This window comes from Podarcis pityusensis, assembly GCF_964106645.2.
Source record: "Podarcis pityusensis genome assembly, chromosome: 16".
NCBI classification, from domain to species: Eukaryota; Metazoa; Chordata; class Lepidosauria; order Squamata; family Lacertidae; genus Podarcis; species Podarcis pityusensis.
The window spans coordinates 7268893-7285878 of NC_138041.1; positions in this window are offsets into that span (position 1 = coordinate 7268893).

The following is a 16986-nucleotide window of genomic DNA, read 5'->3' on the forward strand; positions in this document are numbered from 1 at the left end:
CACAGTACTCCAGGTGAGGTCTGACCAGAGCAGAATACAGTGGCACTATTACTTCCCTTGATCTAGATGCTATACTCCTATTGATGCAGCCCAGAATTGCATTGGCTTTTTTAGCGGCCGCGTCACACTGTTGGCTCATGTCAAGTTTGTGGTCAACCAAGACTCCTAGATCCTTTTCACATGTACTGCTCTCAAGCCAGGTGTCACCCATCTTGTATTTGTGCCTCTCATTTTTTTTGCCCAAGTGCAATACTTTACATTTCTCCCTGTTAAAGTTCATCTTGTTTGTTTTGGCCTCCAATGCTGGACTGATGCACCCTTGCTGGATTGGGTGTTTTTAATTATATGTTTTTTTATGGATTGCTGATTGTGTTATAATCTCCCCTTCTTCCTCTCCGTCTTTACTGCTAATGGTAGAGCTTGTTGTTGTGGTTGTTGTTTTTTTATAAATTGGATGCGTGAATCATGAATAAATAGGATGAATGTTTGCTCATCATCATTTCAGATCCAGCATCCATCACTTCAAAATGAATTCATACTTTGGCGCTGCCTACAGGGGCCTGGGGGGCTACGGTGGCTTTGTGGGCATTGGGGTCTATGGCTACGGAGGCTCTAGGGCTGGAGTGCCATCAAGTAGCCTCGCTATAAATCCTGCTGCCAGTGTTGATAGCATGACTCAGTTACCACCATCGGAAGCAGTCGTCCAGCAAGCTCCATGTATTCTGACATGTCCTGGACCATTACTCTTTGCCTCGTGTGAGCCAGTTCGTGTGGGAGGATATACTGGCTGTGGGGGCACATCCTCCTTTGGAGCTGGCCTGGGATATGGCTGCTCTGGACTCTATTCATGCTATTAAAGGGAGCACTCAGACTGGCAGAAGGCCTGCACAATTTGTATAGCGCTCGAATGCCGAATGAACGCGTATGTATTATCAGTGTCATGAAGATCAATGTTTGAATTACCTTATTGCAATGTCTTGAAGACGATTCTTCCTTTGTTTCTGAAATGAAAATCACTGTCTTCCTCTTATGTATTAAACTAGCTTCAGCATAGTACCTGTTCTCTGTGGGTTTCTTTCATGCTTGCCCCTCACTCCAGCACCAACACCCAAGTTTGATCCATATCCCTGAGAAACATGACCCTTTTTTTGTGTTTGTGCGGTATTTTACTCTCCAAAAATAAATTGCACCATAAAATGTGGGAGATCAGGAAGAAGAAACACCATTACAAATAGATCAGCGTTGTGTGGGAATTATGTGGGCATGCTGCCAACTTGAATAAAGTATTTGGGGGGGGGGGAGGTAAGCTCTTCCCCACATAATTGATAACATAACACGGTGCACACACACTAATTGAATAGCAATGTCCATCACCTTGGGGGTGGCAGGTCCCTCAATATTTTATTATGGGGAGAAGACAAAGGTGAAGAAAAGCAACAATCAAGAGCTAATTGAGTCTGGAGGAAAAGAAATACCTTTCAAAATACCTCAGAGTTGGGTGGGAAGTTTGTAGGGGGACACAGCCCCACCCCCATAAGGGTTAGTTTTCTAAAAGTCTCAACCCCTTCTCCTTCTCAGGAGATCCCATGAGTTGCCACCTCGTTTACTGCAGGCTCTATGAAAATGGAAATTTAGACCTGTCACACAAATGACAGCAGAGAACAAGCCTGTGTGTTTTCCTCATATATATAAATGTTTTCTTCCTCCATGTCCCATTCCATGAAGACATTCATAAACCTACACAAAGTAGGATTGAAGCCGCATAATGGAACTGGGAATTGGTCAGCACCAATGAAGACTGTGGGGAAATAAACTCCATACTATATACCATAAGCATTTCTCTTCTTTGGAAAGCTGACAACAACCCATGGCCTATTTAAAGAACAATAACTTCATAATCGGAAAATGTTTTTAGCTCTAGCTGGGGGAAAAGAAACAGGTATTCCAAAATTGAGACAAAGTGGATTTATTCATCTCCTTGATCAACATAGCTAGCTCATGAAAATGTGAATTAATCACCTCTGCTCATCTGCAGGCAGAATACATCACTTGTAACCAAGCCTCTTATATCTGGGTATATCTATTAGTATTCTCACTCCAAAATCTCAGAGACAGAGGCAGAGAAAAGGAAATGGGAGGAAGCGGAATTATCTTGAAAACCCATGAAAGATTCACGCACAAGGAAGTCTGCCTCAGTTCACTTTGAAATTGTATTTAAAAGAAAAAAATCCTCCACTCATACTCTAGAAACAAAATGAAATTGCTGATATACTCATGAAGCCACAAAATGGGTGAGACCAGAGTCAATGGCAGACAGAGGCAGCTCATTCTAGCTTTGTCCCCACCCTTTTGGCCTGCCTGCCAAAAGCCAATCTGCCACCTGACCATTTAAGGTAAGTAGACAAGATGAGACTGGCATCCTACTAGGGAAGCCACAAAGTGGGTGGGACCAGAGCCAATGGCAGACTGAGCAGCCTCATTCTAGTTTTCTCCCCATCTTCCTTCTGTTTGAACTGAGCATCTCCTCCAACCCTAAAAATGCAGGCATTTTCCAGAATGGTCATTTTGAAAACTAGTTGGCTCAGCTCCTGAGGTATTGTTCTCTGTGGCCTACTTCAATAACAGATTATTTAATTTCATGCCATACAAATTTCTCGTGATAGTCAATAGGATTATAAATCTGTACTACAGAAATCCAAGGAAATTTGGACTGAAATTTGTATTTGAGATGAAAATTGACACCACAATTTCCCACACTCCCGGGGCATAAAATGTGATAATTCTTTGTAGATGCTTATTATGCTTCTTAGCCATGGAAGGTCAGGAGGGGACATAAATTTGCACATGGCTCTAAGTTTGCTACTGTGGATACATAGGAGCATGTGGGGGTGTTATGTAATTTGGTGGGCTTTCTTTTTATATATATGAATTTTTATTTGTTTTTTAACATATCATCCAGGATGAAATCAGAAACCGGGACAGCTTCTCTAAATCAGGGACGTCCCTGGAAAATAGGGACACTTGGAGGGCCTGGTGTTATGGTTCTGTTCAGTTGTCTTATTGTATTTTCTTATACATCTATGGAAACTGCCAGTGTTGTGTTTCCACCCTAAAACTTCCATCTCAACTAATTACCGACAGAAACTCAAGGTAGTAACAATTCCAGGCAGCTCAACAATAATATGTTATGTATCATTCCTCAATCCCATTCCCCAGTCCCAACCCAAACATAAATGCAAACTATTAACATATGAAGTCAAAAGCACAATAACCCATTCCAAGAAGAGATGTCCTCTTCAACAAGGTTTAATTCAAAAGGAGACATACCAAGAGCAGGAGAAAACACAAGAGCTGGAGACAAGGGTTGGCTACTCACGTTAGTGGGGGGAAACGTCTGTGGGGAGCCCTTTTATACAGTTTCATTCACCACTACAGAGTTTGAGTCAGCCCTAAAGAGCTAATTGCTATATTCAGTCTGGCTGCACTTCCTGGGTATTTGCTATTTTGGGCGCTTATCCCTGAAACAGTCCCATCAACCACATCCCCACGTTCTTTTCATTTGATATTATGAACCTCATTTGGAATGACTTCTTGAATTTGTTAATTGCTGTGTGGGTTGGTTTCCACTCCATTTGATTAGTGCTTTGGAAGTTTAATTTGAAAAACAACAACCAAGAAGCCAATGTTGGCCACGGTGGAGTGCTGGTGCCTGCCAAGATGAGCAGTTGATCATTGATATTTCTATACTGATTGTACCTGTTTGGCATCTCCTGGATGGTTTTTGCACCACTACTGCTTGATCTTGGAGGAGAAAGGATGGCTTAGCCAATGCAAACATCCCATGCCGCAGGGAGTCTCCTCTAAAGTCTGCTTAGGAGCTTTGAGGTACTGTGTCAGTCCTGAAGAATCAAAATTGTTATGTGTATCCTGGCCAAAATGATTACACATTCATATTAATGTTCACACCATTTCTCTCTGCAGGTATTTCATGTGCTCTACTCAGAAATGTTCTCTCTCACTTGCAGTTAAGCTTGAGTGGGAGCCAGCAGCTCATTTTGGAAGTTCACTCTGCTCCTGCTATTTGGTTTGTGATGTTGTTCCCATCATGCTTGATGTAATGTTGCTTTCATCAGCATTGGTTCTGAATTGCAATAATGGGTGTTTCTATGACAAAATAATTTTCTACCACATTTTGTGAGCTTTGGTGTTCTTTTTAATTAGCTAGAAGCATTCTTGCTTTCATTATTGGTTTTGAGCCAAAATGACTGATGCATCGTTTCAGATTTTGGCATGTTTGGTGTATGTCATCTCAGCTTTATTCTGATCCATGTTTGTATATTGTGCAAACGTGATTGGCGTCTCTCCTTCAGGTGAGAGCAGGGGCACAGCCACTAGCTGTTACTGGGGGAGAGAAGCAATGGGTTTATCCTAGTCCCATCTCTCTCTGTTGGATGTGAGGATGGGTAAACACATTCACTGAAAGTCTTTTCTTGCAATGTGTATGAAAATATGGTCAAGATATTTCAATGTCAGGCTCTCATTTTCTCATTCCCTAGCTCACTTTCCATATCTCCATGCTATAAGTCATTCAGTGTGTTTTGTTTTGTTTTGTTTTGTTTTGGTATTTGTCAAATTTAACCCCTCCCCCCTCACAATGAAACCTCATGAGACAAAGTGAAGGTGAAAAGGATATATTTATTAATATAACCAAAGAAAGTTCTGCAACCCAGAATGATCAGATTCAAAAAGTACAAGCAGGGCAGTATTTTTTCTAATTTGGGCAGGCAAGCAAACAGCCAGAGTTCTAGGCTGGTTTCTAACCAACTCTTCTTCCTGAAATTCACTGGAACACACTGGGAGCCCAACCAGAAAGATCAAGGGCTACAATGCTACCTCAGTTTCCGAACACAATCCATTCCGGAAAACTGTTTGAGTTCTGAAACGTTAGATAACTGAAGCATTTACTTCCGGAAGATTTAATTATGGAAAACTCAACATGGAAGTCGTGTGGCCAAATCAACTTCCGAAAAGTTTTCGAAAAATGAAGCAGTTCCGGGTTTTCGGCGTTAGAAAACCTAAAGGTTGGCCTTTTGAGACGCTCAAAAACCAAGATACCTATGAATCAGGAAGTAGAGCGTCAGCCAAAAACACACACTGTGGAATAGACCCCCAATCAGGATAGAATCCTCCACTCCCAGACAGAAAGGGGAGGATAATACTGAGCTAGAAGGACCAACGGCCAGACTACACAGAGAAGCTCCCTTTGAGGCTGATGTCCCCTGAATTCAATTTAGAGGGCTTTGTTTAAAGCAAACATATATAGGGATTATACGGGAAACTTAAAATGGCTTGTAAAAGAAACAGATAAAGCTGCTCCAGACTGGAAAGATGGGGATGACACTTATCTCTAGAATTCAGCGAACGGAGGGCTTGCAGCTTGGAAGGGAATAGTTTCCTTGTGAAGGGAGGCACTAATTTTTAAAAGGGTATTACATAATTACAGGAGTGAATAGGAGGATAATAAAATGGGAATGGAATTTAATAAATCACGTGCTAATGAATACAGGGTGGTTCAGGGATAGCTGGATGAAGTTCAGTTCCAATAAATATTCGGGACCTTTGAGGGTAGGACAGCTGATGGCAGTTTTACTTCACAAGGGAGGGACTTGCAGTCATGGAAACATATAAAAGGACTTGCTGCCCATGATTCTAACAAGAGATCCCCTCACCTTCACCTGAGTACTTCTCTTGAGACCTTGGTAAATGAGAGAACTCCATGCCTTTTGCTGCCTCTTCCTTTCCAAACTTCACTCTCTCTGTCTCCTTTTTTGAACCCAGACCTGCCTCTCCTTCCTCATCTTCTTTCTCATTTCCTACGGGCACTTTGGCTATGAAGGAAGACTCCTTTCGTATGGAGTCAGAGCAATCCTCCACCTAGTTCAGTCGTGTCTACAGGAGGGACGCGGAATATCAATGGTCCTCCCAGAGTTGCTGGACTACAACTCCCATCCTTCCTGGCCATTGCCTGTTGGAGTCCAGCAACACCTGGAGGCTCACAGATACCACTCCCCAAATCCTGGTCCACACGGACTGGTGCTGGGAGCTCTGCCAATTTTCCGCAGGGCCCCTTTCCTGCCTTACCTTGAGATGCCAGGCGTTTCTTTCTCCAAAGTGTATTTGGCAGGGCTCCTAGAACATGTTGCAAAAATTCAGAAATGAAAACAAAATGAAACACTGAAGGGGGTAGCTTCTTGGTGCAAGTTTAGCTTTGCCACTGAAAAGGTAAAGGTAAAGGTACCCCTGCCCGTACGGGCCAGTCGTGTCCGACTCTGGGGTTGCGCGCCCATCTCGCTTAAGAGGCCGGGGGCCAGCGCTGTCCGGAGACACTTCCGGGTCACGTGGCCAGCGTGATGAGGCTGCTCTGGCGAGCCTGAACTAGCGCAGCACACGGAAACACCGTTTACCTTCCCGCTATAAAGCAGTACCTATGTATCTACTTGCACTTAAGGGTGCTTTCGAATTGCTAGGTGGGCAGGAGCTGGGACCGAACAACAGGAGCTCACCCCGCTGCGGGGATTCGAACCGCCGACCATACGATCGGCAAGTCCTAGGCACTGAGGTTTAACCCACAGCGCCACCCGCGTCCCTTGCCACTGAAAAAGCACAGCATAAAAGGGAAAGGGGGTGAGGAAGGAAGAGGTGATTATGAAGCCATATACCTTCCATTGCCAAATATCTTAAGGGCTGTGGCATGGATGAAGGAACATATCTGCTTTCTGTTGCTGGTAAAAGGTTGGGAAACCTGTGGCTGTCATGGGGTTGATGCATTCCAAATAGCACCAAGCTCCTCTAGTTTGGCCAAGGGAAGCAAAAATTTAATATTACAAGAAACTGGATTTTTTAAGTATTATGAGATTCCAACCAAACATGAAGATGAACAGTACCATGGAATATGCGACCACTGAAGGCATTGGCTTATCAATGGTCAGATATTTATTTAATATTTTTATAGTATTAAATCTTAACAATCAACAACATATGGTGTACACAACATAAAATGATCCAATCCAAAGAAAGGGTTTGTGTACGAGAAAGAGAAGGACACAAATATATAATAGAATTAATATCTTACATTTCTTTGAGTTTCCTGTGCTCTCACAACCTTCATAGTTGATTGGTGACACCACCAAGAGGCCTCCAATGCTAGACTGCTGCACTATAGCTGGCGTGGGATTTTTTAATGATAGGGGATGTTTTTAATGAACTTGCAGATTGTGTTATAATCTCCCCTTCTTCCTCTCCGTCTTCACTGCTGGTGGTAGGGCTTGTTGTTTTGGTTGTTGTTTTGTTAAAAATTGGATGTGTGAATCATCATGAATGTGTGAATAAATTGGATTAATGTTTGCTCATTATCATTTCAGATCCAGTACCCATCACTCCAAAATGACCTGTGGCTACACTTCCTCCTGCTGTTACCCAGTTGGCGGTCTGGGCTTGCTGGAACCAAGTAGTGGCTTTGGGGACTTTGGGGATTTGGGGGGAATTGGGGGCTTTGGAGGCTTTGGAGTCTATGGGGGTTCAAGTGGTGGCGGAGGGTCATCAAGTAGCCTCGCTATAAATCCTGCCACCAGTGTTGATCTCATCAATCCGTTACCACCAACGGAACTATTGTTCCGTCTACCTCCAGTTACTTTGATTATCCCAGGAGCAGTACTCCGTGGCACGTAAGGGCCAGTTCGTGTGGGAGGGATACGGCTGCTCTAGACGCTATTTGTGCTATTAAAGAGAGTGCTCAGACCAGCAGAATGCCCTCACCGGCAACTGACGAACTCGGCATGGCTTCACGACTGATTATCTCATGGGCCTTGGTGCCAGAAATGCCAAGCGTCCCCAGTTCAACCACCAAGTTTACTGGATTCCCAGATGCTCGGCTCATCCATGTTTGCCTTACAAATGTGCAGCTGCTTCCTAGGATGTGTTGATCCCAACTTCTATTCTCTATGCATTTCTTCTTCTTCTTCTTCTTCTTCTTCTTCTTCTTCTTCTTCTTCTTCTTCTTCTTCTTCTTCTTTGCTTTTGCTGTGTAATGTATCTCTAGTTGAGGGGCAAATGCATCCAACTTGTATTGCGTTTGAATGCCATAGAAACATAATACAATTCTGAATGTTTATGTATTCTCAGTGTCATCAAGATCAATGTTTGAATTACCTTACTGCAATGCCTGGAAGGCGATTCTTCCTTGGTTTCTGGAATGAATATGTTCTCTGTCTTCCTCTTATGCATTAAACTTAGCTTCAGCAAAGCACCTGTTCTCTGTGGGTTTCTTTAATTCTTGTCCCTCACTCCAGCACCAACACCCAACTTAAATCCATATCCCTGAGAAACATAACTCTTTTTTGTGGTGGGGTATTTTACTCTTCAAAGATAAATTTCACCATAAAATGTCCCACATTTTAGGCTAATTGAGGCTGGGAAGGGGAAAAACAATTCCTGTTAGCTAGGGATGATGTGATTTGTAGTCCCGAACATTTGGAGGGCCACGTTTGGGGATGCCTGAGGTAAGCTATGCACCACATGATAGTTGTTTTTTAAGGGGGAGCAGGCTTCTGTAGCCACCCTTCAATCAAATCTCTTTGGTTTCACTTTTCCCAGGACAATATTGAGTTTTGATCAAAATCTGGGAGTCATACAGCTGTAAAAATTTCCATCGCAGCTAACTGCCCGCAAAAACCCTTTTTTAAAAAAATAGTTTTCCTTTAAAAAATAAATAAATCTTTATTACTTTTAAAACTTACAAGAAAAGAAAAAGGAAGAAAATAGGCGAAAGAAAAAGACAAAATAGAACAGAGAGGGGGAAAAGAGAGAGAAAAGAAAAAACAATACAATAAACAATACAAAACACAACCTTAACACATTAACCTAAACAAAGCAAAAGAACAACAATTGAAAAACATATACCGTACCATTTCATTACTCTATCTTTCATTCCCTTATTTCATCGACCTCCTCTCACCTCCCTTTTTGTATTCCACTTCTATTACTTGTTTCAGCAATTCCTTTCCATCTTTCTCTATTTTTATCATTATGAATATCTTAACATATTTTATACCTTATTTTCCATTAATACTGAAATACTTATTTATACCTAACTCCTTATAACATTTCTGCTAAAGCCATAAAATTTCATTCCAAGAATTTTCTAACACTCATTAAATTTACAATATTTCTATATATAAACTTTAAACTTTCCCAATCTTCTACCACCATCTCTTTCACACAGTTCTTATCTTGCGACTGGAAAAGCCCCAGCTCCACTCTTGTAACAGTTTCAAAAGCTCCCTCTAGAGGGGACTTCGGGAGGTGGTGCCAGCGGTTAATGGCGGATTTCCTCGATCGGAGGAAATCTCGCCACAAAAATAAGGGTCGAATCCCGCTTCGGCGCAGCGGGGGACCCTCAAAAATCACAGGCAGGGGAAGCCTGTGAGCCTGGGACCCAGCGGGCACATTTGGCGCCCCCCCCCAACCCGGTAAAAAGCCCGGCAACGGGCTCGGAATCGGAGCGGGGGAGAGCGCTGTGCTGTGGGCTGTCTGCTCTTTCGTGGTGTGAAGCCGCAAGCTGTTAATCGGAGAGCGCTGCCTTTCTTCCTTTGAATTGGGACTCAAAAATCAACGATCTGTGAGTAGGATACAATGTAATTGGAACTGTACAAATCGGGAATTTGGCCGAAAACGGAAAGAGGTACAAAAAGGAAGTCTGCCTCTTTCCTTGTAGATAAAATAAAGCATTGAACTTGAAAGCGGAAGCTTTGGAAAAGCACGTATTAGCGGACTTTAATCCAATCATCTAACCTGGACTTTTCCCTCCTCAAATTGAGGGAAAAGGGGGGAGAATTGTGGATGTGATTTCTTCACAAAGAAGTGGAATAGAAGGGATCAAACCATCGTTCAATTCTCTGGGAAAGGATCTCCAGAGGTAACTTAGAAAAGGAAGAGAGGTACTGTCTTGAAATATATTTTGACAGCTAGTCCTGCACAGGAAATAAAAATCTGGACATATTATGTGAATATATATCTTCTGGTCTTAAGTTATTATTTTATAGAGACTGTTATCTTCCTGAATAAACTGGGGGGACTTAAAAAAGAAACTAAAGTATCCAAGAACTTTTATGACTGTTACAGTGTCCCCCTAGTGGAACTTGGAATTGTTACAATTTGTTATAATTAAAACTGTAGCTGGCTTGAGGAATTCTCACACTGCTCTGCTGGAAATTTCCACTGTTTGATTTTAACTGCGTGACTGACCTTGAGCATTATCTAAAGGAATGGCAGATGGTAAAAAGAAAGCGGAAGCATCGACTACAAGGTCGGGAAAGGTTCTTCGAACAGAAGAAGGATTACAAAGGAGATCTTCGGCCTCAGGCACCTCTGGAATCTCAACAGCAGCCTCATCGGCACAACCAAAAGCAAAAGGTATGACAAGTGATGATGCTTTTGCTCAAGTTTTGGCCAAGGTCAATGAATTTTTAAATAGAATAAGTCAACAAGTAGCAGAGGCATGTGACAAGATTGATCAAAATACAATAAGTATTAACCAAAATACAACAAGTACTAATCAGAATACTGCAAGTATAAATAATTTGGGCCAGAAAGTAAATACTAATACAGAGACTATTCAGAAATTATTAGAGGAATCGGCCTCAATACGCCAGATTGCTGAGGAGGCTAAAGAAATTGCTACAACTTCTGCTACAGAGGTTCAAGAGGTTCAAGAGACAATACCAACATTGCATAAACAATTGGAAGACCATAAATTGACCCTGTCTATGATTGAATTGAAGGAAAAACAAGTGAATCTACGGGTCAGATCGGTACCTGAAGTGGAAAAGGATAATCTAGCTGAATTTCTCACGCAGAAATTTTTGGACTTTTGGGATCCAGAATTGGCAAAAGACAGTTTTAAAGTAGTAAATGCTTTTAGACTTGGGAGAAGAGGAGAGAAGAAGGTGAGAGACTGTTTGATTACTTTTCAAACAAAAGAAGAGAGGGATAAGATTTTGGGCTTGCATTTCAAGAAGACACTGGAAATCCAACGGACAAGGGTGGAAATATTTAAAGACATTCCGAAATACCTTCTGGATCTCAGATCAAACTATAAAGACTTGGTTACCCTGCTGAGAAGGAACAGTATTAACTTTAGGTGGGAACTCCCTCAAGGCCTATCTTTTAGCTACAAAGGAAAGAAGAGGAAAATAAGATCGGAAGACGACAAAGACAAATTTTGTAGAGACCACGGAGAAGACCTACAAAAAGAACTATCTCCGGAACCAAAAGACCGTTCGAAAAAAGTGATACCACCGACGGACGAGGAACAGGCACTAGGTGCAGTAGGAGGAGAACTAAAACAATAACATCATGGCCCTGCAACTTTTAACATGGAACTGTCGGGGTTTGAATTCCCCTCAGAAAAGGAAGTCAGTATTTCATATATTAAAAAAGGAACAATTGGACCTAATTTGTCTACAAGAAACACATATAACAAGATTACACAGGAAATTGTTGATAAATAAAAGACTTGGTCAGGAGTTTATTTCGTCGGACAAAGTTAAAAAAAGAGGGGTTGTGATTTATGCAAAAGACAATCTATCACCGAAATTTGTTTTTAAAGATGACCAAGGAAGATTTGTGGCAATTGAAATTCAAACACAAGGAGAAAAATTTTTGATTGTAGGAGTTTATGCACCAAATGATGGGAAATCTGATTTTTTTAAGAAGTTGCACAAGACCCTGATGGACCATATGGATTATAACATAATTTTGATGGGAGATATGAATGGAGTGGTATCTACTTATATGGACAAGGCACAAAGACAGGTAGTCACCAAGGATGGTAGACTACCGAAAACCTTTTTTGACATGACAGACAACTTGGATTTAGTGGACGTTTGGAGAATAAGAAATCCCTTGGCTAAAGAGGGAACTTTCTTTTCTGAAGCCAAAATGACATGGACAAGAATTGACCAAATTTGGATAACTAGAGGAATGGCACCAAAGACAAGAAAGGTGGAAATCTGCCCGAAAATTTGCTCCGACCATAATGCTGTTAAGATGGAAATGAGACTAACACCAACTGGCTCCTTCAGATGGAAGATGAATGACACCTTATTTAGAGATGAAGAATTTCTTAAGAAGGCCCAAAAAACTCTGAGAGATTACTTCGAGATAAACCTTAGTTCCAACGTGGAGAAAAGAGTAATCTGGGACGCAAGTAAAGCGGTTATGAGAGGGTTCTTAATACAACAGAATGTGATAAAGAAAAGAACTCAAAATGAGAAGAAGGGTAAAATAATGGACAAAATAAATGAATGTGAAAAAAGACTGAGAGTAAATCCCAAATCTCAAGAGATTTTGAGAGAGTTAAAGCTATATCAAGTACAATATATGAAAATGATGAATCAGGAAATAGAATGGAAAATTAAACAAATGAGACAAAAGACTTTTGAGTCGGCCAATAAATGTGGCAAATTGTTGGCATGGCAAATGAAAAAGAGACAAAAATTAAATACGATTACGAACTTAGAAGTGGAAGGAAGAAATATACAGAATCCAGCAGAGATCAGAAGTTGTTTCCAGAGGTACTTTAAACGATTATATACTCAGGGGCCATTGAAAGAAACAGATTTAGACCAATTTTTGAAGACAAATGGATTACAAAAATATTTCTTGGAATTTTATGAAGAAGAATCTACAGGGTATGGGGGTAGGCCAAGGTTTTGAGAATGGTATAAGTGCAATTTATTCAGAACAAAAGGCTAAACTAATTGTAAATAATGTTGTGACGGAAGAACTTAAAATTGAAAAAGGGACACGACAAGGTTGCCCAATTTCCCCACTTCTTTTTATTTCTGTCCTGGAGGTTTTGCTGAATATGATTAGAAGGGACCAGTCAGTTAAGGGTATACAGGTCGGAACTAAACAGTACAAATTGAGAGCATTCGCAGATGACTTAGTATTGACGTTACAGGAGCCAGAATCTAGTACTAAAAGGGTTTTAGAACTGATTCAAGAATTTGGTCAAGTGGCAGGATTTAAATTGAATAAGTCAAAAACCAAGGTTTTAGAGAAAAATTTAACGCCGATTGAAAGAGAGAGGTTTCAGAATGAGATAGGTTTAACAGTGGTTAAGAAAGTTAAATATTTGGGGATTAACATGACAGCAAAAAATGGGAACCTATTTAAAGATAACTATGAAAAATGTTGGTCCGAAGTGAAAAAAGATTTAGAAATTTGGTCAAATTTGAAGCTTTCACTGCTGGGCCGTATTGCTGCGATAAAAATGAATGTATTGCCTAGAATGTTGTTTTTGTTCCAAACTTTGCAGATTGTGGACAAAATGGATTGTTTCAAGAGGTGGCAGAAAGATATTTCTAAATTTGTCTGGCAGGGCAAGAAGCCTAGAATAAAATTTAAAATACTAACAGATGCAAAGGAAAGAGGTGGATTTGCCCTGCCAGACCTTAAACTTTACTATGAATCAGCAGCTTTTTGCTGGTTGAAAGAATGGCTACTTCTTGAAAACACTGACATTTTGGACTTGGAAGGTTTTAATAATGTATTTGGATGGCATGCATATTTATGGTATGATAAGGTCAAAGTGTTATGATATAGAAGCAATGCGGCCGCGAGCTGGTAGCTTGAAAGCAAAACATAATGGGAATGTTGGGACTGTTCCATGGGAAACAGAGGGACAGTCAATTCACAGTGCAGAGGGCACCGGAATTAGCTCAGAGTGTAATATGAGCTGTACAGGAAGTACAGGAGGAGTTTGTCTCTCGACTGCTGAAGCTTGAAGAGAGCAGACATGATTTTTGTAACGCTGCAAAGACAGAAATAAAGGCATGTAAATACGTTTCTGTCTATCTCTCTCCCCTGCCCAGGGGGGGGCAGGAAAGAGGGGGCGTGTTCTTCTCACGCTGAGAAGGATCGCCTATCGCGACCTAGCCTGTATCCTGCTGGGGAATGCAGACAGGGAGGTCAACAAGAGATCAAGCCGGGTGCCTGGAGAGTGGCCAGTTTCTCCTGATAAAGGCTTGAATCTCAACACAAAGCACATAAAGCATTTAGAAACCACATTGTCAGGAAAGCGCTATTTAATGTTTGGTTAAGATATAAGGATTTGCTAGAAAACAAAACCCCAAGGTGGCTGTCACCAATGGAAGCGAAAGCCTTGAAAAAGGTTAATATGGAGGTCAAATGGCCGAAATATTGGGAAATTCTGGAACAAGACGAAGATAGACTGAAATTGCAGAGTTTTGAAAAACTAAAAAACAAAGTTCGAGACTGGCTTCATTATTATCAGATAATGGAGGCATTTAAATTGGACAGGAAAATTGGCTTCCAGGTGGAAAGATCAAAATTAGAAACAGAACTGTTAGAACCCAAAACTAAGAATTTGTCAAGAATGTATAACTTGCTGCTGAAATGGAATACTCAGGATGAAACGGTAAAATCGGCTATGATTAAATGGGCACAGGACGTTGGACATAACATTATGTTTGCTGACTGGGAACAGTTGTGGACCACAGGTATGAAATTTACGGCATGTAATGCCTTAAGAGAGAATATTATGAAAATGATATATAGGTGGTACATAACCCCAGTCAAGCTTGCAAAAATTTATCACTTGCCCGATAACAAATGTTGGAAATGTAAAGAAACTGAAGGTACATTTTTTCACCTTTGGTGGACGTGCCCAAAGATTAAGGTTTTCTGGGAAATTATATATAATGAATTAAAAAAGGTATTTAAGTATACCTTCCCTAAGAAACCAGAGGCCTTTCTCCTGGGCATAGTCGGCCAAATGGTGTTAAAAAAGGATAGAACTTTATTTATGTATGCAACAACAGCAGCAAGAATACTCATCGCAAAGTATTGGAAGACACAAGAACTTCCCACGCTGGAGGAATGGCAGATGAAACTTATGGACTATATGGAACTGGCGGAAATGACTGGTAGAATCCGTGACCAGGGAGAAGAGTCGGTGGAGGAAGATTGGAAGAAATTCAAAGACTATCTTCAGAAACATTGCAAAATTAAAGAATGTTAGAGTGATGTTGGACTGAAAATAAGCGGTTTCCAGCTGTACAGGTTAAAGTTAATGACAGACTAAGATTAAGATTAGGATTAAAGATGTTTAAAGAAATGGAAATTTGACAATTAAGAGGGAAAATTTTAATGTTATATTATATCAAGACTAAAGATCAGGTTTGAAGAAGTTGAAGTTATATATTACAATATTATATTAAAGTTAAAGATTGGGATTAAAAAAGTGGAAAAGAAATTGCTGGACAAACAATTTGGATTGGAATACAAAAGAGGGAGGTATGAGGAAGTCCAGAAAATAAGTAAACTAAAAAACAGAAATGGAAAAGAGATATTGTTTTTAATTGTTATGTTTTTTGCTCTTTTATTGTTGAATCTTGCTTTTTTTGTGTGTTTTGGTTATATGTATTGTGTATGTTTTTCTTTTCTTTCTTTGTTGTTCAAAACTTTAATAAAAATTATTTATTAAAAAAAAAAGCTCCCTCTAGAGGGAAACAGTCTCCACTTGTATCAATCCTTTCAGACACAATTTAAACTATAAAGTTAGTTTCTTTTCCTACTTTTTAAACGCAGATGAGTACAATGGAAACAATATATTTCTCTTATTGCTAGCTGTCAAAAAACGTCACTCTTTCTGGCAGCCCGTTTCCAGGTTCAGAGCAGTGGTAATTTGGTTTTTCACTCTCTCCTGCAGGCTCGCTAGGTCCAAAATTTCCCCCCCTCTTCTCCTGCTTCCAAGGGGGGTTTAATAGTTTTAACCTATGGAGATTTAATCCTTTACAAAAATAAACTTTCCAAGGCTTTAACTTGCAACTTCTTTGCTTCAATCTGTTTACAAAAAAGGGAAGGCGGACTTCCTGTTTAGAACCTTCCCGTTTTGATGCCAAATTAATGAATTTAAGGATCTAATTTTCCGTTCTACTCACGGGTAATTGTTTAAAATCCAATTTGGACACTAGTCAAAAACTTGAAAATTTAGAACAAGAGGTAAGACCACTCTGTAAACAAGTAGGTGAACATCAGATTTATCTCTCTATGATAGAACTGCGAAACCGTGAGAATAATCTAAGGATTAGGTCGGTACAAGAAGCAGAAGGAGGCAACCTAGCTGAGTTCTTAACTAAAGAATTCTCCAAGTTTTGGAATTTAGAGGAAAAGGATTTTAAAATTGTGTCAGCTTTCAGGCTTGGAAGATTTACAAAGAAGGAGAGGCCCAGAGATTGTTTGATAACATTGAGATCAAAGGAGGAAAGGGATAAGATTTTGGGCCTACACTACGAAAAGTCACTGGACATTCTGGACAGAAGAATTGAAATTTACAAAGATATTCCTAGACAACTGCTGGACCTCAGATCCGCCTACTCTGAACTTGTCAAACTATTAAGGAGCAACTCAATTGCTTTTAGGTGGGAATTCCCCCAAGGAATATCATTTACCTTTAGAGGGAAGAAGGTTAAAATCAGAACATTGGAAGATAGAGATAAATTTCTGTCTACATACGGAGAGGACCTTCAAAAAGGAATTGAACTACCCTTTGGGCCTGGAGCACCGGCAGTACCGGCACCTGTGGAACCTGAAGATCCTGTGAATAAGATACCACCCCTAGAAAAATAACCAGATTTATTCAGGATGTCTCTGCAACTTTTGAGCTGGAATATAAATGGCTGTAACATTCCGGAAAAAAGGAAGAAAATATTTCATATATTAAAAAAAGAACAATTGGACATTATTTGTCTACAGGAAACACATGTGACAAGGCTCCACAGAAAAGTGTTAATAAACAAAAGACTTGGCCAGGAATTTATTTCTTCGGATAGAGTAAAGAAGAGAGGTGTGGTGATATATGCGAAAGAGAGCCTGTTACCCAAATTCCTATTTAAAGACGAA